The sequence below is a fragment of the Panicum virgatum genome, chromosome 9K (genome assembly GCF_016808335.1).
Source record: "Panicum virgatum strain AP13 chromosome 9K, P.virgatum_v5, whole genome shotgun sequence".
Classification (NCBI taxonomy): Eukaryota; Viridiplantae; Streptophyta; class Magnoliopsida; order Poales; family Poaceae; genus Panicum; species Panicum virgatum.
In genome coordinates, this window is record NC_053144.1 from 12,541,602 (window position 1) to 12,568,588 (window position 26,987).

A 26,987-nucleotide genomic window follows, 5' to 3' on the forward strand; every position below is an offset into this window, starting at 1 on the left:
CCCTGCGGATTTATAGCACGAGAGGCGCGACGCGCGCCGTCGTGATCGGATCGGACGGCGAGGCGGAGGAGCCGCGGTCCCGGCTGAGGATAAGGATCCCGAGGTGGGCCCACCGGGAGGGCGAGATATTTTTGCCGATGCCGTGATGGGCCTGCAAGCCGACCGGGGATGAATGCTGCTCTGCTCATATGGGTCGTCTGGTCGGGCCCTGCCGATCTTGCGGAGATTGGGCTCTGCCATACTGGGCCAATCAGATTGGGCTGATTGGCCCAACCTGTAGCGGATCAGGAAAAAAAAATGGAGTTGCGGTGCGGTGCGGTGCAGATTCTCCTGCTGAGTGACAACAACCGGAGCGCGACTGCGCGACTCCTCGGCCCAGCAAGCCATCGGCCTTTTACCCAACGCACCCATCCAGACCGGCCTTCATACTAGGCTGCGCTGGCCATTACAGATCAGATCAGATCGAGACGGCTTCCTTCGTTTGGAAGGAATCAATGCCGCCATCGACGAGAGAGGAGGCGGAAGTTGCGGGGTGGAGCTGCAGTAGCTGTGCGGCGGGGCTCGTGCCGGCGACGGAGAGGAGGGGGCTCGTGCCGGCGACGGAGAGGAGGGCCTGGAAGAAACCACGGGCTGCGACGCCACCTCGAAGATGGTAGTTGTGTGGCGGAGCAACGGCGAGGGAGATTGGTGGTTGCAGACTCCATGCCGGCAGCGGAGAGGACCTGAGAAAGCTACGGTTCGCGTGAGAACAAGGACATCAAGCTGGGCTTGACCTGGAGGCGGTGACTCCCCAAGCAGGCCAACATCCATGAGCATCGGAGGAGAGGAGGCGGAGGCGCGCACCCTGATGCACGGCATCCTCCGGCCCCCGACAGGCCCGACGACAAATCAAGGTGAGTCCCTCTTCCCAACCTTCTGCATGCTCCATGTGCTACCTATGCTACTACTAGTCATGTAGAGATGTAAGTGCAATTCTGCTTATGTATGTGCTGCCTGCGAGGTGTGATGTGCTTCCCTGAGCAATAATGTTTATGTCTCTTTGGTCGTATGATGATGCTTGTTTGGGCTTGTGCTACCTGTGCCACAGCATCTCTATGCAATTTTTCTTATTCAATATGATGTGCGATATGCAGTGTGCAATGCAATTTTTAGATGTTTTTTTTCTAAATTAGATTTTGTGTGATGTGCAATATGCTCCTTGTGACATAGCATCTCTATTATTTTTTTATTCATAAACTGTATAGTGTGATTCAGATGCTTTTTTGGATTAGATCCTAATGTACCCTGTGTGCTTGAGTTTTTTGCTATAATTTTTGGATTAGAACTCATCATGTATTGAGATGTAAGTGCAATTTTGTGTTTATAACTCATGTGAAAAATTGTAGGTTGTTTTCCTAAGATTATAATGTGTAGTTTTTAAGATTAGAACGTATGCTGAACCTATATGGGAGATGCCCATTTTTCTGAACAGGGAGAAATTTAGTCTTTATATCTGTACAATTTATTTTATCTAAGATGTAGCAACTTATATAGACCATGTATCAACTTATTCAGAAATTTATTTTCTATTTTAATACAACATGCAACATCTTTATTTCAATTTATTTTAGATCACGTACACTGCTTTTTTTCTTGTTGAACCCTCACTGGTGCTAATCCTTGGCATATATATGTTGCTAATCTTCAGCTATATAGCAACTTTTGATAAAACAACTAATGTATTTTTATTTGATATTTTTTTACCTTTTTCTTTCTAGCATAGCATGGAAGCAAAAATTTGAAGTTACTGACACAGAACTCCTTTTCAAATTTGAAGTCGGACTTCTCTACATGATCATGTTTTTCATGTCGTTACCGGAGCTTTTGACACCTTCGGAACGCCACATTGACATCCTTAACCTTGTCCCGGTGTGTGCTTGGATGTAAAGATAACCTTCACGCCTGTCTTCGGAGTCGCCGCCTCATCCCCGAAGGTGGGCCTGATTGTTCATTCTCCCTTTCGAACCTCTCCTGGGCCTTCGGCTTGCTCGCGACTCGGCCCTACAACAAAGGTAGAATTCACCGTCTCGGTTAGCAGGACCGAAGGTTGAAGTCATGCCCATTAGGAGCCTGCTGACCCTTTTGGAACTCTCGAGAGGCCCGGACCTCTAGAGGTAGCAATCCCCAACACAAATATATCATGCACGGCTTTTCACCCCCATGTAACTAGTGAAAAAACTTCAACATAGACATGGTTGCATTTTGTTCATAGCTATAGGCAGGGGAGCCGAGTGGAGAGGCAATGCAAGCAGGCAGGATAGAGGGCACGCCTTGTAAGCCGTTCATGATATATTATTTTTTAGAGGGACCTAATAGCTTGCACCCAATATGCATGGAACCCAGTTTATTAATGTTTTTTATAGTAGCTAGTAGCTGCCACCCAACTTGCAGGGACCTTTGAATGAGGATAAAAAAATTCAACTTATGATACATCTTATGTCAACTTACTTTCTGATAGTTATGTCAACTTCAGCAATATAATAGTGTCAAGTCATGTGTTACTATTTTTTCTGTGTCATTTTCTCCTTGTTTGTTTTCCTCTTTTCTAGCACAACAGGAAATGAAAACTAAAAGATGATGAACAAGCTCTCTCTGTCTCTCTTGTCTGTATCCCTTAATCGTTCGATCATAACTTGTTAAATTTATTTGTTGCATTATGCAATTTGCTGCAGGGGAGAGGAAGGTGCGCTTCTGTCTGCTCAGGTTAGATGTGGGAGCAAGTCGCGCTATATGCGACTGCGGGACCAGTCGCGCCTTATCCCGGTCCATTTCCTACCTGGCCCTGTGTTGTTTTCCTTAATCTCTAAACAACATGTGGAATAGTTTTTGTTAGGTGCCTAGGGTATTATGGGAATACAGGATTAGATCTTGTTTCTGCAAATAATAATTTAGTATCTCATTATTTGTAATGTCTATTTTGTCAGCAAGTTACACCATAACACCTATTTTTGACGGCAAGTAATATCATGCTACAAAGTGTCAAGTTACTTGTTTCAGCAAAATATAAATGGTCAATATTATCATTATACAGTGTCAACTTATATAGTTTAAACTGCCAAGTAAATTTTGTGTCAAATTATTTAGGCACTTTTTATCTACAGTATCAAATTATGAATACAAAAGTGTCAAGTTGTATATTACTAAGTATTAAGTTATTTTATAGGAATGTGCTACAATGTATGTAGGCACTTTTTTCACATGCTTTTTCCATGGTTCAGGATTTGAGGAAAAAGGAATCAGCTAGGAGGATCATATTTATCAACGGCACACTAGAAGATGATCAGAAAAAGGCTATCCAATGTGTCGGTTTTGGGGGACTACTTTTGATTAAATGTTGGTCAGTTCCAGAAAAGTTATCTTTCTAGCTCATCAAAAGATTTGATGCCACAAGATCCGAATTGATCATACCTTATTACCTTACAGGGGCAGAATAAAGGTCAATGACCATGCTGTCCACAAGAATTGGGGATCCCAATAGGTGAAGAGCATATTGATTATGCAAAGAACAGCTTCTCTGATACATATGAAGAATTCTATAAATTTTTCAACCATGAAAATGATCAAAAAGCACCATCATTCACAGAAGCTGAAAATTGGTTATTGGAAAAGGGAAAGAAGAGTGACACATTGTGGTTGTGGTATTGGCTTGAGTTCACTATCAGCTCATTCTTGTGCCCCACTTCAAGCACAACTTTGTGTGTGTGGGCCTTCCATGAGATTGTAGATCCAGCAAAGATCAGAAAATATAATTGGCGCAGACTTGTGGTTGAAAGGTTGTTTAAAGGTATCACAGAGTTCAATCAAGGAGAAAGGAAATCAGGCTGCCTCCTTTTCCTAACGGTATGGTGCATCATCTTTTTTTTACTCACACAATGCAAGTTGTTTGTTTTTGCCAACTATAAAATCTGACCTCCTCCCCCAACCAATACATATGCTACCTGCAGATTTTGTATTTGAATGCCCTCCACACCGGTGATGTTGTAGATCAATCTGCGGAAGTAATAGTTTCTATTTGGACACGAAGCTTGGTAACTCAAATCACCGGAATGGATAGGGGTATCTGATTCTGAATTTGGGAAGTTATATGTAAGTCATCTGACCACCCCCCACTCCCTCCCCTTTTTTCTAGCTTTTTTCTCGGGGAGTATCAATCTGTATGTTGCCCAAATAGCAACTTCACTTATGGACATGTATCAACTTATTCACCAGCATGTTGCAAGTTCACTAATAATTCATATAATGTTTTTTGCAGCTCAAAGCTAAATATCAAAGGAACTCCCCCACAATGCTGATACAACCACAAATATGACATGGTATGCTCCTGAAACATTTTGTGTTTTCTTTTTCTTACATACGAACTTGCATACGAACTAAATATCAATTTAGATATACTAACTATCAACTTACATATGAACTAACTATCAAATTGTGTCTTACAACCTCAGGTCCTCTTTCCAATCTATGAAGCAAATGAAATAGAACCGGATGCAGCAGGGCATTGGTTTACAGTTGCACTAAACCTGGTAGATACTACATCAATGGGGAAGATGATATAGAGGAAGCATCGGAAGGCGAAGTAAGGAAAAAATGATGCATGGAAGATGTTTCTTTTTTATCTTTTTTGCCTCACAATATTGTCTCAAATCAGTATTTTTTTGTCTCCAATAGAACACAGCAATAAGACATAACTAGACACAGCAACAAAACACAACTTGACACACCAATAAGACACAACTTGATACACCAATAAGACACAACTTGACACACTAGTGATATCCCTAAAAAGATTTTGCTGTTACATAAATTGTAGGTGTCTGAAAATATTGTTGTCTCCAAAAACACACTGTCCCAAATAGCGGCATCCTAAAAGGCCTATGCTGTTATATAAACTCGTTTATTCTATAACTCTATTGTAAGCTTCTTTGCCAGCTTGGATAGACAATTTGTTGTATTATGTTCAGTAGAACCATAATAGCCACATGAATTTTTTTTTTCAGTTGCAGACACAACGGATTCTTTATTCTCTTTGATCTTGGGCGCCCTTGCCTTTTAGTAATAGTTGGATCCTTAAACTCCTAAGTTAGCACCTGATGAAAAATAGGAAGTATAATCAAAACAAACAACAAACTCGAGAACTGAGTCGTAGCTCAGTTGGCTAGGATCGCTGGTGCGCGACCTGCCCGCCCGCGTTCGAAGCCTGGTTTCGGCGCTGGTGTCTCACCTGGGAACAGTAGTTCCCTTTAACAATTTCCAGTTGAAGTCTGTAGCCTCTCACGTGTGGAGCCACAAAGAGATTGCGACGCGCCCGTCGCCTATGGAATCTTCCGGTGATCTCAAGATGGACGCGGTTTCTAGATCTGACATCTGAGTGTAGTTGTAGGTTTGTTTGTACATGTGGGGTATTGTGAGGCGTGCGTGTGTTGGGTGGGTGTGCGTGCATGTATAAACAGATCCTACAGCTGTACCCAGATGAGAGGCTAAAAAAACAAACTCTCAAATTGCTTTTTTCTAAAGGATACTTGATTGGAGAGCGGGAACTGTGTCAACAACGCCTGGTAGCAACAGTGTTTGCTTTTTTTCAAGGTCTTACCGCCACGCCGGACAAGTTGACACTTTCACTAAAACCAAAATTGCTACAAACAATTGAACCAAAATTGACATGTGTATACATGATAATATGCAAGTTTAGATCAGAAAAAACACATCGGCAGAGAGATGGAGACAAGTTGACACTTTCACGAAACCAAAACTGCCACAACAACAAAATCAAAATTGACACGTTGTGGATACTAACAAGTTTAGATCAGGAATAAAAACACATCAACAGAGAGATGGAGACAAGTTGGCACTGTACAAAATATATTGCTACATGTCCATGTATAAATTTATATTAATCAACATAAGTAGATAGTTCTATACAAATGATTTCAAAACATATCAAAATGGATATTATATTGTAGATATTGTTGTAAAAGGATACAATGGTGCAAATAAAATTGAAAACGGATCCTTGACGAGAGAAATATACAAATTTGAAGGAAACATCATCTCTATTTAAGTTGTAACAAAGTAGAAGTTATCACATATTCTATACACACACATACATATACTTATATTGCACATGAAGAACAAGTTATTATTTGTAAAATATAATACAAATTGTTACATAGGCTGTACATATGTTGTGATTACATATTCAACATAAATTGATAGTTGTATAAAACAGCTTCAAAATATACCAAATATGGATCTAGTTTTGTAGATCTCTTTGCAAAGAATACAATGGTGCAAACGGATTTAAAATATAATTTGTGATGAGAGAGTTATGCTTATTTGAAGGTAATATGTCTATTTCGTAATTGTGACATCAGCGATGATGTCAGCTGAAAGCGATAGTTTCCCGATGCTTTTGCGCGGCTGACCAGCCATGATGGGCACGCGCGCCAGCAGGGAGCGGAGGTGCGCTTCCGTCACAGGATAGGGTCGCGCGGTCGCTTTCAGCGCGACCCGTCACGTTTTATCCCGGTCCATTTTTTAAACAAACGGTCAGGATCTTCTGACGAAAAATTTTACCGTTGGGCCATTGTTAATCATGCCACTGTAAAAAAAAAATCAAGTCAAGCCTGGTTAAGTAGGAGTACATGTCCTAGGGTTTCCCATCAAACTATCAGTCTACCACTACTGTCGCATTGTTTCTCCATTGCGCGTTATCTCCAAACTACCTCATGCTAAACAGTATCCATGGCCTCCCATTGTCTCCTAATCATACGGAACAATCTTTGACATGATTTGCTGAAGATCACGTAATCATAATGCTTCACCAATTGCCAACGAGATTCGAACGTGTGGGACTGAAGCAACATGGAAGAACAATGCAGTTGTTTGAAGTTTGATGTTGAGCCATATACGTACTCTGCTTCAACTAAGTCGTCTACCTACATCGTTAGGTTTCTTAAGATATTGCTTAACTATTGACAGAAGATTTTCACACTTCAAATGCAGAACATTGCAAAAAGGACTCGGCATAGGTTGGGCATTCCAAAATTACCGATGCTGGCGTTGGGATATGTTTGCCTTTTCTTAATATATCCTTGATTGTAGAGAGGAGAAACACTAATGCCGTGAAGGTAATGGGAATGGATGGTTATTATAAACTCATATCTTTTGTACAGAATAAGTGAAATGAGAACTGGAATAATGGTTTTGAAAGAAAACATGTGAAATGAAACAAAAAAAGGGCCCATCTTCTGTACAGAGAAGAAGTGAAATGGGAGCTGGAAAAATAGTTTGAAAGAAAATATGTGAAATGAACCGAAAAAATGTGAAATGAATCAAAAAAGGGCCCATCTTCTGTACAGAAGAAGTGAAATGGGAGCTGGAAAAATAGTTTGAAAGAAAATATGTGAAATGAACCAAAAAAATAGGTCCCACCGAGATTTGAACTCGGGTTACTGGATTCAGAGTCCAATGTCCTGACCACTAGACCATGGGACCGTTGATGGTTTAATTATATTATTTTATTTAAAATACCTGTTGTGCGTCCAGTACAAGAAGAATATTATTTTAGGCTTTATAAGATAAATAATAGTTATGCGCTCCGTTCAGTGAAGAAAAGCATTATTTATCAAGCTTTATAGCTTTATAGGACTGTATATTTTTTGATGGAAACGGGGGGAGAGGATCCCCACCATGTTATATTTCAAGGAGCTTTTGGGAGCTCATAAAAACCATAGTTTCAGCAGGATTACAAAGTTTTTCGGGGAGAGGTGAGGGACTACATATTTAAACAAAAAACTTGACACCAGGCCTTTTGTGATTCCTTGGAGGGCATGTGGTAGACGGCAACGCCACAGGTGTGCGTCCTCCTTGCAGGCAAGCATCAGTCGGAGGAGGGATGGTTCCATGTTTCTGAAGACGACGTCGTGTCGGTGCTTCCACAGCTGCCAGGCACACAGCAACAGGAAGGTGTGGTAGGAAGGCGCCGGGATGTGATCTGGCCGTGGCAGCTCCCACATACAGGAGACCGAAGCAGTAGGGGGGATAGTGATCCCCAGGACCGTCCAGAATTGTGTGGCAGTAGGGCAGTGGAGAATCAGGTGGTCAGTGGACTCAACATCCATGTGGCATAGCTCACATTCTGCATCGTCGACAATGTTTTTGAGCAGCAGATTGGTCTTGCACTGGATCTTCCCTTGGACGAGCAGCCAGGCAAAAAAACAAACTCTGGGTGGTGCGTGGTTGATCCAGATGAACTTGTAGAAGGGGTAGTCAGCGTCAGCACGGGCATGCATCGCTGTGGCGTAGACAGGACCAGCTCTGAGAATGTTATCCTTGGCAGCTAGAGGGCAGAGACGATTGTCCGGATCGGCCGAGAGGTGTACATCATCGAGCAGCTCCTCAAGCGCTGCTAGTTCCGCAGCAGCAGCACGCGATAGGCGCGTAACAAAGTGGGCTCGTATGGGTTGAGCTAGGACATCTGCGACCGAGGCAATTGCACAGGTGGCATGGCTGTGTAGCGCTGAGAAGGTCTGAGCAAGCTGCCCAGCCTGCAGCCAATTGTCAAACCAAAAGGATGTGGAAATGCCATTTCCAACTTGTGTTGTTGTGATGGCCCTGTATGCTGGCAGCAATTCTTTCAAACTGTCCCAGTGTGCACCTTCAATGTTACCAGCAAGCGAGGCAACTGTAATCTGATTTTTCACCCACTTTGCCCATGCTGAGTCACCTGGGTGGTGTAGCCGATGCAAAAGCTTGAGCAGGAGGCATTGGTTAAAGGTTTTCAAGTCCTTGACGCCGAGGCCACCATGTTCCTTTGGGAGGCAGGCTCGCTCCCATGCTACCAGACACTGAGCACCACTTGTTGACGACTCAGACCAGAGGAAGGCGCGGCGGCGTTTGTCCAGCTCCTCAATTGTGCCTTGTGGTAGCATCATGGCAGAGAGGATATAAATTAGTGAGCTGTCCAAGATGGCATTCACCAGGACTGTGCGGCCCATGGCGTTCAACAAGGACGCCTCCCAACCACTGAGTTATTTGTCCACTCGAGCGATCAGTGGGGTGAAAGCGCTCAAGTTGAGCTTGACATTGGATAGCGGCATACCGAGATACGTCTAAGGGAAACTATCTTGGCGGCAGCCGAGGATGTCGAGGAGGCCAGGCAGATCAGCAGCGTCCACATTCATTGGGACAACCGTACTCTTGTGAAAGTTTATCCTGAGGCCTGTTGCTGTGGCAAACTGATCGAGCAAATTTTTCAGCCTGATGACATCTCCCGAAGCCGCCTTAAGTACAATCAGTGTGTCATCTGCATACTGTAAGACCGGGCAACTGGCGTTGTCCATGGCAGGGTGGCGAACTCCTCCATCAGTGTGGATCAGTTGCTGGAGAACGTCAGCAACTAGTAGGAACAGGTAAGGTGAAAGTGGATCGCCTTGCCGTAACCCTTGCTTGCAGGTGAACCAGCGTCCTGGACAGCCATTGAGGAGGACGGCAGACTTGGAAGTAGGGCTGGAAACGAGCCGAGCCTAGCCAGGCTCGGCTCGGCTCACCGCGGCTCGGTCATCCAGCGAGGCGAGCTTGGCTCGGCTCGGTAATTTCACGAGCCGTTGAAAGAGGCTCGACTCGGCTCATTATCGGCTCGCGAGCCGGCTCGCAAGCCACTGCTAGTTATTGCATATTTGCATCACAGTTCACAGATTCACAGATCACATACAAGAGTGCAACCACATCAAGATTTTAACAGTACCACAAAAAGATTTTAACAGTACCATATCAAGATTTTAACAGTACCATAGCCACAACGAGGTAAAATGAAGAGAAAACATTTTAAATTACATGAAAATTGACAAGTGGTCCATAGGTGGCTCAGCTCGCGAGCCGGCTCGCGAGCCAGAGCGAGCTGGCTCGGCTCGGCTCGGTATTTTAGCGAGCCGAGAAAAGAGGCTCGGCTCGGCTCGTTCCAGGCTCGCGAGCCGCTCCGAGCCCAAGCCGGCTCGCGAGCCGCGAGCTTTTTTTCCAGCCCTACTTGGAAGTGCTGAGGATGTGCTAGATCCAGGAGCACCATAACATGGGGAAGCCTCGGCTAGCCAAGATGTGGAGCAGACTGTCCCAGTTCACCGAGTCGAAAGCCTTTGCAAAGTCAAGCTTGAGGACAAGAGTGGGCAGTTTCCTCTTGTGACAGCATTGCACGAGTTCCATGGCATATATGAAGTTCTCAGAGATGGACCTCCCTTTGATGAAGCCGGTCTGGTCAAGATCAATGAGTTTTGGGATTTCTTGTTGCAGCCTGGTAGTGAGCATTTTTGCTATGATCTTCAAGGAGCAATTTTGCAGGCAGATCGGCCTGTAGTCCCCGGGTGTCACAGCTCCTGGTTTCTTGGGCAGCAGCACAATGTATGCACGGTTGACACGGTCGAGGTCCACCCGGCCTTCAGCAAAGGCGTGAACAAAATTCATGACCTTTGGGGCAACAGTGTCCCAGGCAGCAGCATAGAAACCGGGACCAAATCCATCAGGGCCTGGCGCACTGTTCCGGTTCATCTGCTGGATTGCATGTTTAGCTTCCAGGCAGGTGAAGGGTGCAACCAGGTGTGCAAGGTCCACCACAGGGGAGCTGTTGTAGATGATGTTCATGTCAAAGCCCCAGGTTGTTGCAGTAGAGGTGCCGAGGATGGAGGAGAAATATGCGGTGAGGGCATCTGCTTTAGCATTGTGCGTTGTGACCTCAGTGCCATCAATGACCAGAGTTTTGAATTGGTTCCTCCGGAGTCGAGCAGTGGCGTGAGCATGATGGAAGTCTATGTTTGCATCAGCCTCCCGTATTGCCCTGAATTTTCCTCTTTGCTTCCAGTACGCTGCCCTCTCACGAATTGCCACATGCAGTCGATCAGTACAAGCTTGCCTCAAGAAAAGTTCACTTGCGGACAGAACACGAGTTTCTTCTTGCAAGTCGAAAAAAACGATAATGAATTTGCAGTTTTGTGTGAGAAAAGGGGGTGCCCGCCTTACCCTGGACCATACCTTTGCTGCACCTCTCGACGCCTTCAACGAACTCGCAAGATCACCTGCCGCGTCCGTTGTACCAGGAGCAGCACACCAGGCCGGGAGGATGGAAGGGAGGAAATCATTGTGTATGAGCCACGAGTTCTCGAAGCGGAAAATATTTGGTTTTGGAACCGTGGTGGAGATGGTGACAACTAGAGGGGTGTGGTCAGAGGTGGGGCGTGTGAGAGAGGTAAGAGTAGTGTTGGGGAAGGTAGTGCTCATAATGGCGTTAAGGAGAACACGATCTAGACGGGCGAGCGTTGGGGTGTCACGTTTGTTAGACCAAGTAAACATCCGATCGAGAAGAGGGAGCTCCATGAGCTGGAGAGTGTGGATAGTATCGTTGAAAAGCGCAGCAAGAGAGGCATCAAAGCGATCATTGTTTTTGTCGTCCTGAGAGCGTATAAGATTAAAGTCCCCAGCGAGAAGCCAAGGGCCAGACACAAGTGGCGCAAGCTCAGTTAAGTCCTCAAGAAAGGGAACCGAGTCCCGGTGGTCAGAGGGGGCATAAACATTCGTGACAGAGAAGAGAATGTTAGTGACGGTAGAGGAGAGGATCGTCGTTAATGTGTGCTTGCGGGTAATGAAGCCCTCAAGGGAGAGGGAGCGTGCATCCCACGCAGTTAGTATGCCACCTCTGGAGCCACCGGCATCAACACACTGGAAATCTCTAAAGTTGGGCGGTAAAAAGGAGCGAGCTTTCTGGTTTGTGGTGGAAGAGAGCTTGGTCTCTTGCAAGCAGATGATTGTGGGGTGTGCAGAGGTTAACGCATCCTTAACAATGTCGCATTTTAAAGAATCCCCAAGCCCACACACATTCCAGGAGAGCAAGTGAAACACACGACCGTTTTGATTCATTCCAATAGGACAAGCACCGAGCTAGAGCAAATCACCACACAGTGCACCTTCCATCCAAGGCACAGTGTGGCGAAGCTAACATTAACCCAGGGAGAAGGGGCGAGCACGAAGACTCCCCCAAGAGCTAGGACAACGACGACACGAACAAGACCGAGATCAGTTAACAACAACACGAGTGACACAGCTAGAACTAAAACACCAAGGAGACTGACGTTGGCGCTACTGCTAACAAAATGTGGCAAAGCAGTCCGCGTCCATGGCGAGAGATCAGGCTTCATTCCTTGGATTGTAGCACCAGGTCCAGCTGCGCAGACGCCGCCGGCCCAATGCCTGCGGCTGCGGCGAACTTGCGGAGATCAGTGCCGCCCAGGGGTTTCTTCTTCTTGCGCAGGAGCCCGTGCTTGGCAACTTGATCTTGCAGGTCACGGGAACAGGACAGTGTGTTCTTGAGTGTCTTGAGTTGAGTTGCCTTTGCTGCCATGGTGATGAAGGTAGGCTTTTCCTTAGCGGCCAAGCGTGAACTGGGCTCGCGGCGCGGCAGAGCGCTGCGGCTTGGCATGCGGCGGCCACGCGCGGGCAGGCGCTCCTTCACGGGAGAAGGGTGCTCAGGGGAGGAGACAGGGGTAGGTGGTGGTGGAGGGGGAGGACTGTATATAACATATGTTACTGTGCCCGTAAGATGTTGCAACTACAAGACGCACGATGTATCGACCATCCATAATCATTCCTCAACGTGACCCACCCCAAAATCATTTGCCCAGGGGCGGACCTAGGGCCCAGCGACCATGGGTCATGGCCGGGGCTCCGATGGATGAAGCTCCACACCTGCTGGCCTGTGGAGATGTTGTCACCGCTAATGCATACGTACTTGTGGCCTGTTGTAGTGAGGATGGATTGCGCTTAGCGAAGCTTGCATGACATTGGCTTAGGCTCTGCTTATTCCCTGGGTCCGCCATTGCATTTGCCCATTTCCTCGAATCGGTAATCACCGCTTCGAATTGGCCTACCTCGTCACTTTAAATCTCATCCTCAAGCTAAAAAGATCTAGGTTGAATTTGTTGCAATGCCATTGTCGACACAATCCGTTCAAAGCCATTCATTCGAGCCATGCTCATAGCATGGAGACACTCCCACAAACTCCGCCACCAATGGCAGCAAGAGACCAGATGTGCCCACCTTATCCTTCCCAAGTAGGTGTGGTGGAGACATGCTTATCCCGTTAAAAACAATTTGTAAGATATATTTTTTTCTCACACAACGCGCCTGTAGCTCAGTGGATAGAGCGTCTGTTTCGCGTTTAGTTTTGTTTTTTCTTCAAGCTAACGCTTTTGATACTTTGTTATCCTGTTATTATATATTTTTTCTTCCAGCTAACGCTTTTGATACTTTGTTTCGAAATTTAAGACGTGGCAATATTTTCGGTATCGGAGAGGTGTATATATATATATATATAGAAAAAGGCTATCGCTTTCCTTAGGTTTTTTTGTGTGAAAGAAACAATATAGAAAAGTCCAGTGCGACTTTTTTTTATCTCTAGATCGTGTCCGACTCGATTTCATCTTCTCTAAAAATTTATGCCGCCGAAACAAACTTGCGCCGCTGTACCGAGAAACGTGAACGGGCAGCCTTACCTGGCCGGCGTGCGTCGTGCATCCACTCCCACCCGAGATCGATCGCCAATGGAAACATCAGCTAGCGAGCAAGGAGGGGGAGATCGCGAAGAGGAGACGGAACAGCAGGAGGAGGACCTGACGCGGCTGCTGCCGGCCGACGCGCTCGCCGAGGTGCTCCGCCACCTCCCGCGCCGCGGCCTCGCCGGCCGTCTCCCGGCCGACGACGACAGCCCCGAGATCCCCGTCGGGCTCGGCCACTTGCCGGGCCGGCCGGCGGGCGCGGGCCGTACGACGACAGATTACCGTACGGCGGCAGCTTCGACCACTGCAACGGCCTGCTCCTGCTCGACGACGCCGTGGTCGACCCCGCCACCGGGAAGTGGTCAAGATTTAAGCGAAAGGGAATCAGATGGAATGATGAAGCCGAGTCGGACAGGGTAGGCGCTTTTAGATTCGAACTCCAACGAACTCCTCGTCACCCGACTATTACCCACGACTCCGCGCGGCCGCTTCTGATTCGTTCATGGTAAGTAATCATCGCTAAATTCAGAGGACCTTCCATTGTTCCGCCTCGCGAGTCGCGGAGCAGAGCGAGGTCGCAAATTCGGGGCTAGCCGCAGATCGAGGCGTTGCGTCGCGTCGCGTCGCGTCGCCTCGGCTGATCAGCAGATCGCCGTGCGCCCGTGTCCCCAACCCAACGCGAGCTGAGCGATTACTGCCAGGAAGAAGCAGAAGCAGGAAAGCCATGGCGAGGGACGACCTGCCGGCGCTGCTGCCGGAGGACGTGCTCGCGGGCGTCCTCCGCCGCCTGGCGCCGCGCGGCCTGGCCACGTCCAGGCGCGTCTGCAAGGCGTGGCGCGCCGTCGTCGACGCCCACCGCCTGCTGCGCCCGGAGCTCCTCCCGCGCTCGCTGGCCGGCGTCCTCGTCAACTTCCACCGTTCCACGGCCTGTCCGCCACGGAGCACTTCTCCCGCCCCTCGACGGGCTCCTCCGTCTTCGTCAAGCGCGACGAGGACGCCAGCCTCGCCAGCGACGCCGGGTATCGTTCGCCGCCGTCCGCCGTCGTCAGGGACCATTGCAACGGCCTCCTCCTGATGGGCGCGCACTTGGTAGCCAACCCCGCCACGGGATGGTGCGCTCAGCTGCCCCCGAGCCCGCCCTCGCTTCTGGACGCGGATTCCTTCGATGTCAGGCACCTTGCCTATGATCCCACGATCTCCCCGCACTACGAGGTGTTCGTACTCCCACGTTTCCGTTGCAAGAGAGATCCCATGGTAGAGCAATCCGAGGATTTCTCTCCAGATTCTTGGGCTGCACACAACCCCATGGTGGAGCAAGAGCAATCCGAGGATTTCTCTCCAGGTTCTTGGCCTGAACACGATCCCATCGTGGAGCATTCCGAGGGCTTCTCTCCAGATTCTTGTGCTGGATACGATCCCATGGTAGAGCAATCTGAATAGTCACCATCGCCATGTGTTCTTCATGTCTTTTCTTCCAAGACGGGGTGGTGGGAAGAGAGGTCATTCAGGCCGTGTTTAGATGCCATAAAGACAAAACGCAAAAATTTTATAAATCGTTTGTATGGTATACTAAATGTAGTCAAAAAATAAATCACATTATAAAAATAGACTGTAAATCGTAAGACGGATCTAATGAGCCTAATTAGGACGTGATTAGACATTAAATTGCTACAGTAATGCTACAGCAAACATGCTCTGATGATGGATTAATTAGGCTAGTTAGATTCGTCTCGTAGTTTACAGACGAGATCTGTAATTAGTTTTGTGATTAGTCTACATGTTATACTTCAAATATTGAAGATTTCTTGACAAAAACGCAAAAACGCAAAATGCAAAATGATCTAAACACACCCTCATTAGAGAGGGGGAAGCTGCAGGGACCATTGCTGACATGAGATTAGATTGGCCTGAGGGCAGTCCCAATGCAGACTCCACTCGTAGAGTCTTAAGTCTCAAAGATTCTATCACAAGAAACTATACTTCCCAATGCAAAGTGTGTAATAGTAGTTTCTATACATAAAACTATTTATTGTTTTTCTTCCATCACAAAATTCATGGACTCCACGTCCCCTCCACAATGGTAGTCTTCCTGGTTTCTTGGGCATTGAAGGACGCGTAGACTCGAGGTCTTATCTAGAAACCAAGTCTTATTTTTTTCCTTCTCTCTTCAATAATTAGGGTGCCACATCAGGAAAAAAACTATAAATAAAGGACTATAAATATACTTAGACTCCATGATAGAGTCTGGATTGGGACTGCTCTGAGTATCGCAATGCAGTCTACTGGCGACAAGCACTCTACGTACACTGTCTAACTGATTTCGTTATGAGGTAAATTCTCTGTCCTTATTAACCAACGCACTTTATAATTTGGATTTTTTTTCTCCATAGCAAGATTACCGATTCGGCGGTCTACTAACCATTATTTTCTTATCAAAAATTTGATCTTCAGAATATCCCTGTCAGATAATAAGATGCAAGTGGTGAAACCTCCGATCCATTTTCAAGGGGACAATCTAGGACTTCATCTTGGAAAGTCAGAAAACGGGGTTTATTTTGCATTAGTCTGTGGACGATGCGAGTTTAAAATATGGTTCCTTGATGAATCATGTTGCCCGATGGCGTGGGTGTTGAAGCATGAAGCTGATCTCACTGGATGGTTATTGAGCCACGACATTGATGAGCAACAGGAAGTTCGTGGGCCATGGACCTTACGCGACATTACCTTTCACTATAATAGAGCGATGAGGTGGAGTTATAAGGAAGATGATGACAGAGAAGTACCGGTAGAAGAAATGTTTGAATGGGACTCAGAAGAGGAGAAACTTGAATCCTACACTAAGAGTGATGAAGACGAGGGCCAGTCGTACTGTGGATACATCAATATCCTAGGATTTCACCCATACAAAGAGATTATCTTCTTGGGTGAACGGTCAAGGAGGGGATTGGCATACCATTTTATTAATAATAGCATAAAGGTTCAAGATCTGGGTAACTTGTACCCAACAGGGTATGATGGATTCCTATCTAATGAAGAATTCATAGAACAATGTTTTCCATACCCGCCCTCTTGGATCATGGATCCCACTAGCGAAAAATGATTTCGATAGTTAGGCCATAGATGTCAAAAGTTTGTATATATATGTTGGTTATTATTAAATAAAGGGTGATTGAACCATACATCAATTTTGTTCTTTCTTTTTCTGACTTTGATATTGTAAATACCTTCAATCTGCCCTACGGGAAACCCTTCGCCGTGTGTGTAGTTCGAAGCGCCGAATCCGGTAGTGCTTCAAGTAGTGGTGATTTGCTGTATGAGCTTGTTTGTCCCGTGGAGCCCTACCGATAAATTATCTCTTTGTTTGATTATAAGCAGAGATTCACACGCATTCCACCAGCAGTAATTCATCAAGATAACGCTACAAGAACAGCACAGAGGAATGCTCAATATAACGCTTCATGAAATAGGAGACTAGACGGAGATCCCCCCCCCCCCCGCACCCCCCGGCGCGCGCTCGCGTCTCCCCCAGGGGAGGCTCGGGCGGACCGCCGCCACTTCTCTAGAGGAGCTCCCCGTCCCGTCCATCCACCTCGCCGCCGTCGGAAGTCTGCGCGGGCGCAGGGACGGTGGCGGCGAGGCCTCCATCCACTCACCCCCTCCCCCTCCCTCCCCGAGCTGGCCCTCCCCCAAGCTTAAGGTCGCCATGGCTGGACGCTCCACGCGTGGAGCGGGTCTGCGGGTCGCCGGCGGGCGGATCCGGCCCCTCCTCGGTCGGATCCAAGGACGGCGGTGCCTCCTCCATGAGTTGCCCTCCCACAAGCTCAAGGTCGCCATGGCGGGCAGATCCGGCTCCTCCTCGGCCGGATCTTGCGCCCCCAGTGCCGGTGCCCGGGTGGGTGCGGGGCAGGGCTCCGGCGGGTCTGGTGTCTGCCCGGCCGCCCCACTCTGCTCCACCGGTGGAGCCGGGCCGGCGGATCGCCGTCGGTCACCATCGGCGTGGTGGGTGGGGGAAGGGGGTGCAGGCGCGGGGCTCTTGTGGCTCCGATTTGCTCGGTCACCCCGCTCAGCTCCGTCAATGGAGCCGGCTCGGCGGGTCGCCAGCGACCAGATCCCCTCGAGCTTCTGCGCCCTCTGTGCTGACAGTGTTGAGCTCACCTACTAGGCCCGTGGTTGTGGGAGCACCGGGAGAAATCTCTGCCTGGCTTCGTGCCGGCCGGCAATGGCGACATTTGTAGTGCCGCATTCCTCGTTGGAGGCTTTGTCGCAGCGCTCCCCTACCTGCAGGTCTGACGGTGACGGTGGACACAGGAAACCGCCAAGGAAATCCTATGGCCGGCATTGCGCTGGTCTTGTTGACGTCGGTGACACCTACGGGTGCCACTCCCCTTCTTGGAGGCGGTGTCGATTTTTCCTCCAACCCAGTGCCATAGCTGATTGCTCCTCCATGAAGCCGGCAACGGCGCTAGAAAGGTTGTTGACGCTCCTTAGAGCCCTCAATTACGTACCGCAAGCGCACGGATCGTGTGTAGCTTTTCCCTTAGAGTATTCCATCCAAGGTTTATCAATCCACGGATCGGCAATGAACGACCTAGGGTTTTCCATCTAATCTAACGGATCTATCCTAACATGAAGCATGAATTGCATATAAAGAGTAAACCTATATAAGATGTGAGTGATGTGTATAGGTTGATCTCATCCATGAACAAAGACACAACCAGAGCATAACCAAAGGGGTGACTAAGCCTATTATCTTCTAGTTGCAACTCCGGCCAAAGCGATAACCTAATCTAACTCGTACCATGATAAAGAGTCATCCTACTCAACATTACACGTTCATCCGGCCTTTTCCCTCCCGCATGCTGTCACCACACGAGGATAATACGACCGGCTTCTCATGCACCACAATGATGAATCCGCAAGACAAAGACTAATCACCACGATTAGATCTATTCCTACTAAGAACATATGCTAGCTATCATATGAACGAGAAAGCATGCATCGAAGTGGATCAGAGTAGAGACAAGATTAGATTAACATCACCATTCAATGTACATATGCCTTGATGGCATGGCTCCGGAACTCCGCCTTGGCACAACCACACAGGGAGGCCATGGCGGCTAGGGGCGGCCTAAGCCATCTCCTAGGCAACGTCGAGGACTTGCGGCGGCCGTCGTCTCCCTCCGGTCTTTGCCCTAGGTTTTCGTCGAGTTCTGGGTGGATGGATGCCCCGAGTTGAATAAGGTGGGAGCTATTTATAAGCCGAGGAAGCCACCGGTCGAAGGGGAGGCCAAACCGACTCGAAAACGGGCTGGGCCGGCCGGCCCCATGGGCCTAGACCGCCGGCCTACCCCTTTTCGGGCTCGCCTCGGTCTCATCTTTGGCGTGTAGACTCCTCGCATCTTTTAGAGTTTCTGTCCTTCACGATTGCACCCCTTTGGACGTCGTTATCTTGGAGATATCTTCGAGGAAAGGATAGGATAGGGAATCCTTCCTTAAATCTTCATTTGCTTTGCTTAATCCCGAAGTATCTTGATCTCATCTTCGTGGGCTCGGTCCTTTGGGCTCTCATGGAGGATGGATGTGCGTGAATGGGCTTCGAATCAACATGGGCTTTGGTCCTCCCTTTGGGCTTTGGCCTTCGTCTTTCTCTGTGTTAGCGCTCGATCACGGGCCTCGTCATTTCATGCTCCAAAATAGGCCAAAAACCTGCAAAAATGAAGTTCCTCCAAAATATATGTGCAAGTGTGAAAATGACCAATAATTAGGCCGGGGTTAGGACGGTTAGTGATTTTGATATTAAATTCATGCCATTATCAAGGATAAACAAGAGATAAAAGGGGTACTTAAGGAGCGCCAACACCTCTCCATTGGCCTGACCCTCAGATGGAGGGTGACAATGGAGCGGCGTAGCTACGAGAGGTGGTGTGGAGGTGCAATGGTTGCGGTGTATCCGACGAGTATGCTGTTTCGGTGGTGGCTCCAATCGATGCTCAGTGGCCGTCTCTCTAGCTGGTATCCTGGTTTTCTCTTGATCTGTACAAGTTATCCTCCCTGATTTAGGTGTTATGTTGTCTTGGGTTGTTGTAAAATTGCTGAATCTCAAATGTTGTAGCATTTTGGCTTGCCCAAAAGCCCATCAATGAAATTCAGGTGGGGATTCTCCCCCCCCACCCCGTGACCCATCAAAAAAAAATATAACGCTTCATCTGGATGGACACAACGCGCTACATTTGCTTTGGATATGGACATGTGGTGATCGAAGAGTAGTTATTTTTTTTTCTAGTATAACATTATTTTTAGTTAATGACTCTAATATGACCGACCGTACGATAGTGCATCCGCACAGCCGGCTTCATCAACTGTCCACGCACCCAGCTTGAGGACCCACGATCCCGCACGCCAATCCTCCTTTTCCTCTGCCTCTCTCATTTCGTATTTCCGTTCCCCATTTCGCATACCCTAGGGTTGGCGCTCACTCTCGCCGCCGCCGTACACCACCGCCGCCGCGATGGATCCACCCTCCATCGGACCGCGCGGGGTGCCTGGGGAGGAGGACTGGAGGGTGTGCCGGGACCAGCGGCGGTCGCCGCGGCTGGGCGACGCCCTCGCCAAGTGCCTGCCCATGCTCAGCCTCTATCGCTCCTGCAAGTGCGCCGCCGCCTGCTTCGCCGCCAAGGCCAAGCCGCCGGCCGCCTAATGACGAGCTCCGAACCTCGAAGAGATAAGTCCCCCCCCCTCCCCGCCTCCCCCGGCAATCTGCTGCTGCCACGCCCGCCTAGACATCTCTGAACTCCGACGACCTCTCCACGATTATTTGGGACACAGGCTGATTTCATTTGGCCTTCCTCTCTCTTTGCTAGGTCTCTCTCTGTCCGTATCTCTCTCTGCATTCCCAGGAAGGGGGCTCTCTTTCTCTCCATGTTCTCTCCAGATCCCATCGATTTGTGAAGGGGAACCACAAATCGGAAGCATAGGGAGGGCCACACTCGAGGTGAGTCCTTGGCTTATGTGAATCGACTGATTTTGGAGGTTCTCCACTCAGATTTCTGGTGGATTACAAAACGCAAAGCCTAAGACCGAGGAGGTCGATGCAAGTGAAGGTTACTGCTCCTCTCATGGTTGTGTTCTATGTTGATCTTTTACCCAATCATTCCAGCAAATTAACTGATTCGAAAGTATTTTTCTGTGGACAGTTTACTGGATACTAAAGCACAGATCGATACTTGGAGGTAGGAGCAGACCAACATGAAGATGAGTTTTCCTTTTTGGGGTTATGGGTATTCATTCCACATTCACACTCCCTGGTATCTGAATCACCTGATTTTTTGTTTGTTTTTTAATTGGCATAGGGAATTGAAATTGGGGACAATAAGGGGAGAGGGGCTCTACTGATTTGCACTGTTTTTTTCTCTCTAAAGCACACATGGAAGGCGTTGAATGGGTTGATCAGTTCAGTTAATGTTTGAGAGCCCATCATTGTTAGTTACATTTGTTTTGTAAGATGTGTCCTGATAATACATGAACATGGGAATCTGATCTTTGCAATTGATAGTGTTTTGATAATCTAGCAAAGTTAAGGGTTAGGAAAATTCTAAAACTACATATTCAGTTTTGTAATATGGTTTTTCTACATGTCTGTGGCACCTCATTGTATCTTTTAGCTTTGCAGCTTTTTTTTCTGTTCAGCTTAAAGGATCATGCCATTAGGCAAATACCATGGACATGATTTAGGCAATAATATAGGTATGAATCAGGCAATAACATTGTTCTACATAAGCAATAATATCTCATACTTTTATGCATTATTTTTACTGAAGCATATGAATGAATACTTATGCATTATCGATACCACAGGAACAACCTTTAATTTATATTTTATAACTGGACTAGTACAGTAGCCTAACTGAAAACTTAATTGAGAATGATTTAAGTTTTTGTTCAGATGTTTGTATATGTCAGTTTTTGCTAGTTTGTTCAGCAAATCAATCTAATCAAGCATTTTTTTTATCAGCATTCAATCAAGCAATTATACTTATTCCTATTTTTATTTAACAAATATTAATTACGATGACAATTATACTATTTTTCACCGGCAATTATACTCATTCCTTATAGCATTTCTATAGCTTATGATAAGCAATTTACATTTTCTGATTTTGGCAAATGTGTTTCTTGTGTTTTGTGCTAATCTTAATCAGAACTGGATATAAAAAACTGAGATCTGCACCATCATATGATTATGATCTAGAAGCATATAAATTTAACTAGAATGATATATACATCATGTTTCTACTCTCAATTATAGGCTTCTTTTTCTCTTGTCGTAGCAGTATTTGTGCTAGATACTACATTTTTTATGATACAAGCATCACTAGTTTTTTATTAGGCAATAATATATAGGAATTAGGAAATGATATGTGTTACAATGAGTATTTTTCCGTAGAATGTTACATCCGGATTCTGCATGCTGCTAGTAACAGGAGCAAAAACAGTCGTCGAGTTTGGGGTGCCTTCCTGCGCAATGCCCCCACACCTGATATCTCTCTCTCTCCCCCCTCTCCCTCTCCCGCTCCACCCGTCCTCCCCCCTCTCTCTCTCCCCCTCCCTCCCTCCCCCTCTCCCTCCCTCTCCCTCCCCTCCCTCCCCCTCGCCCTCCCTCGTCCCTCCCTCCCTCGCCCTCCCTCCCTCCCTCTCTCTCTCTCTCTCTCTCTCTGATTTGGGGTGCCTTTGACTTTTGGCTTCATTTCCATCACCCAGGGAAGGATGGAGCTGGGGGGTGCAGGCGGCGGAGAGCTGGCAGTGATTCCAGCGATTGGTGTTTCCACTCGTCACCACATCGATCACCAAATCAGAGAGGAACTTGAGGCTCGGCCATACGCAAGGTCAAGAAGTATCTTGCCAAGATGAACAGAGCCGTGGATTACGACTTCCAGGACGATGATGACCTCCGCTACGTCCACTTCAAGTCGCCGTTCAACCGCCCCTCCCTCATCGTCCGTCGTCCGCCCCTTAGGCTCCGGTATGCTGTGTTGCTTCACGCTCCTGCTTGTTGGTTTGTACGCGCGTGCGCAGAGGTAAATTTTGAGTTATTTGGTCATTTTGATGGACTCCTCCATGCTGTTTCAGTGTCTGTGTGTAGGAAAAACGTGGGGAAGCGCACCCTCCGCCTCGTTAGGAGCAGCCGCGTGGACTACCTGCAGCAATGGTGCACCACTTGATTTGGTTGATTTGGTACTGCGTGATTCTAGCGTTGTTGTTGACTTTGCCATCTGTTTTTGGTTAGGGATTGTTGCAACCAATCTATGCTGCTGCTCACAACGATGGTGCTTGGTATTAGGGTAGGATTTCACAAACCAGGTATGCAACCAATCTATAGTTTTTTGAGTTTTAATACATGATTTTTGTGTTAGAGATGTAAGCAGTTTTGACAAAAATTCATAAGCATTTTAATTGGCTTAGTTATGTCTTTTTTCAGTCTGATATAGGCAATTTATAAGATACTAAAATATAGACAAACAGATCTTGTTCAGTCTCGTAATGTTTCAAAATTTTGCTTAGGAGGTTTAAGAAAATTGCTTATTGTAACTTGTTGAGTTGATTACCAGGATATAAAATGCAAGGAATTAGGTTGTGTGTGGGTTTTGATTATTTTTGCCTACTCACTTGTTTTAAGTTGCTTCTGAGTTCATTATATTGTGCCTAGAACATGTAGAAAAAGTGCTTATTATTGTACTAGGAAAGTAAAATCAAAATATATAGTTGACTAGAATGTTGTGTTCGTTCATCATGGGAGTACTTTTCAGTTTTCTATAAGAAATACACGAATTGAACTGTTTTCTTATCTGATACAAAACTTTTCATTTTAAGACTCCTGTTATGCATTGATGGACAAAAAGAAACCTATTGCAGAGTGTTGGTGTCCTGACCCGGCGGTCCGAACCCAACTAGTGATGATGCTGCGTGTTCCTCATCCCAGATGGTTGATGCAAGAGGCAACACAGTAACGCACGGGTTTATCCTGGTTCCGGCCGCGGGGCCGTACGTCCAGCAAAGGGGTGTGCGAGAGCATTGTACTGTCTTGCACCGGGGGTGCCTGTAGTAGGGCGTACAAGCGAGACGAGAGAGGAAGGGAAGCTCCCAGGTAAACGCTAGAGGAGGAGTTGATTGAGGTGATTGCCAATATCGGGGTCCAGAAGATCGTATGTGCTCTGTGAGTAGTGCTGAGTGTTCTATTCTACTGGATGGACCGACCCCCAAGATAAAGCCCGACTCCTCCTTTTATAGACACAAGGAGGGGCGGTGTACATGCACAGGAGATCGTGGAAGTCGTCGTCTTCTTCCCTGAATCGCGGGTGCGCAGTGATCGAGCACTGTGGAAAGTATACTGTGGAGTATGACGTCTGGCGTGGTAGTCGTCCTTGGCCTTGCGGAGATCGCGCCGGCGTCCTTGTAGCTCCAGCGGGCGGCGTGGTGGTTGCTGTAGGGGGTACCATCCTCCAGGCGTGGCGTGGCGACGTTCCGAGGGTCCTGCAGGCCAGGGTCTTGTCCTGGTCAAGGTTGGAGCCACTTCCGAGGGTCGTGCCCATGCCGTTCGAGGGTTCCGCGGAGGGGAAAGTATGGAGGAGGTATGGGGAGTTGGCAGCACAGTGGCTGGAGCAGTGCCGAGCACGTCTTGCACTACGTCGCAGGTTCCCACAGTGTCGCCACAGCGTCCGGAATGGCGGAGCATTGACCGGAGTTGGCGGACGGGACTCCGGTCACAGCCACTGTGTGGAGTGGCTGCCTGACGCCGTTTGACCCGGATGCTGCGGAAGAGTGGTTGGAATTTAATGTCTCCGTACGGCGGGCAGGTGAGCAGAAGGGTCATTTGTCCTTCCTGTCGAGGGGTGGCCTCGAGTGAGGCGGAGTCGATCCGCTCCCCCGAGGGTAGGCTCCTTACCCTCGAGCGAGGTGGAGACGCTACGCTCCCCCGAGGGTAGGCTCGCTAAACTCGAGCGAGGCGGAGTTTAATGGATGCCCTTCAGCTTCGATCTATTTATTGTTACTGCATAAAAATGAAATAAAATTGGGTGGAAGATGAAGATTATTGCTGCTGCATAAATAAAAATAAGGACCCAGCTAAAATTAGGTCGGCCGTACGGCCTATCCCCTTTAGGAAACAAGAATCTTCCAGTTTTATCAACTTTCTCTTTTTGGAAAAAAAAATAACACTGCAGCTCAAACACGCTGTCACAAGATGATCTAGGACCAATAAAAACAGTATGAACATAACAAGCAATTTTATTCAGAATGTACATATATTTAGGTATACAACATATAACTTAGAACCGCAAATAAAGTTAGATAACTAATCAGATGCAACTATAGGCATGTCATACTGGTGATATCTCAACTATAAGCCTTGATAACTCAACTAATCTAGCTGCCGCTAGTCGTGCAATACATCGCTAAACATAAATAACCCACTAAAATTGAAAGTTAAATAGTAAAAGAAGAAAAATGTGCTAGCTAAGGGGATGAATGCTAAGGCAAAAGAGGAAAGAAGTGCGAAATTTGCAAGTCAACCAACTCCATTGCTCCAAAAATGTATTGAGAAAATAAGCAAGGAACTTTTGATTCGGAAAAAGGCTTTTACTGAACCTAGTCTATTTGTCTTGTGATTGTAATAATGTAAAGATTTGGTTCCAGACAAAAGTAGAGTCTATCAGCTGTCACGTGAGACATATGAAATGTAAAAAGTTTGCTTGATCTGAACATTTAAAATGCTATCTGTACAGTATTTAATGCCTAATAAAATTTATTAAAATGCTTCTAATCTAATAATGCTAGTAGAAAAGTTTGTGGGTCGCAGGCATCTGACATGTAGTTTTGCACTTGCTTAGTCAAGCCTCTGTGTCGGGTACCATGATTAGGGGAATCGCCCTAAAAACGCAAACACATGTTAGGCAACCGGGCCCACGAATGCCTACAGCCTCCTTCCAACCTGGAAGAAAGGAAAGAACTCAAAGAAGCCCAATACGCGGCCCACATACACAGTACGGCCCATCCGCACCCCCCTCGAACCCGCGGGGTAATCTTCGCCTCGCTCGAGAACTCCCCGTCGAGGCCCTCGACCGCGCCCCGCGTCTCCGCATCCATTCTGAACTGCAATCATTTGCAGTTCTAAGTTATATGTTGTATACCTAAACATATGTACATTCTGAATAAAATTGTTTGTTATGTTCATACTGTTTTTACTGGTCCTAGATCATCTTGTGACAGTGTATTTGAGCTGCAGTGTTATTTTTTTCCAAAAAGAGAAAGTGGATAAAGCTGGAAGATTCTGGTTTCCAAAAAGGGATAGACCGTACGGCCGGCCTAATTTACGGTCGGCCGTACATTAGCTGGGTCCAATTATTTTAGGCAATATTGTGGCTCTGAATTATAATAACATGGCCACAAACTTAGGCAATTATGTGTTTCTGAATTAGCAAAAATATGATAATGAATTAGAGCATCTACAAGAGTTTGCCATATTTTATTTGGCATATCTTGTGTTTTGCCAACTTTTAAAAAGATATGCCATGTAAAAAAAGAGCTTATCTCCAACAGTTTGGCATAATTCACTTGCCAAATCCAGATCTTACATCAGGAACCCTGAGAGAGAAACAAAATTATATTTATGCCCATCCACCTCTTGAAAACTTAAATCATGAATCCTTCTCTGTTATTTATTTCTTTTTTCATCCTCCCACTTGACCAGAAACCACGATGCCAACCGCGCGCCGCGCGCGTATATTTACGTGCTGGAGGCTGGTTTTTCCCAAGTTGCCAAAAATTGCCAAGTCTTTTGCCAAACTATTGGAGGAGTATTTTTAACGTTTTTGCCAAAAATCAAAGATGGCAACTCGATTTGCCAAACTGCTGGAGATGCTCTTAGGTCATATAGAACTAGCAATGTTTGTTACTAGGGATAGTCAACCTAGCTAATATTTACTCCTAATATCAACTGCATTTGCTATTCTTTCACTAATCTATGTTTCGTTTCCTCATTTCAGTCACACAAAATGGTGTTTAGGACCTGAAATCTGATGTGCTTTTTTTTTCTTGCAAGATTCCTAAGCGAATCGGCACTATAACATGCTCTTCATCCCTTATAAGTTTCCAACTTCGATACATAATGAAGACTTTTCTTTTTTTTCTCGCGGTTTGTGTCTGGTGGCTTTAAAATTTATTGGATTGTCACCGTCAGCAGTTTAGTTGCAGCTCAACCTTGATTTAATTTACGAGCAGCTTGATAGTAGTTGTAGTAGCTCTATCTTTTCTTTGATCAGTACAAAGTGGAGGCAATTAGGCAATGGCAGCACTACGAGTCATGAATGTTCAGTTTTACCTATGGAGGTAGTTTGGATTCACGGAGGCAGAGGTAAATAT

General features: G+C 46.8%; 1 non-coding gene and 1 pseudogene across 1 annotated transcript; one reads left to right on the forward strand and one right to left on the reverse strand.

Moving 5' to 3' along the window:
• Positions 1 to 7,461: 7,461 nt before the first annotated feature.
• On the reverse strand, positions 7,462 to 7,533 carry TRNAQ-CUG. The gene has a single exon. It is a non-coding gene; the product is annotated as a tRNA-Gln (tRNA).
• A 5,917-nt stretch (positions 7,534 to 13,450) lies between these two features.
• On the forward strand, positions 13,451 to 15,124 carry LOC120648379 (annotated as a pseudogene).
• The last annotated feature ends 11,863 nt before the right edge of the window (positions 15,125 to 26,987 follow it).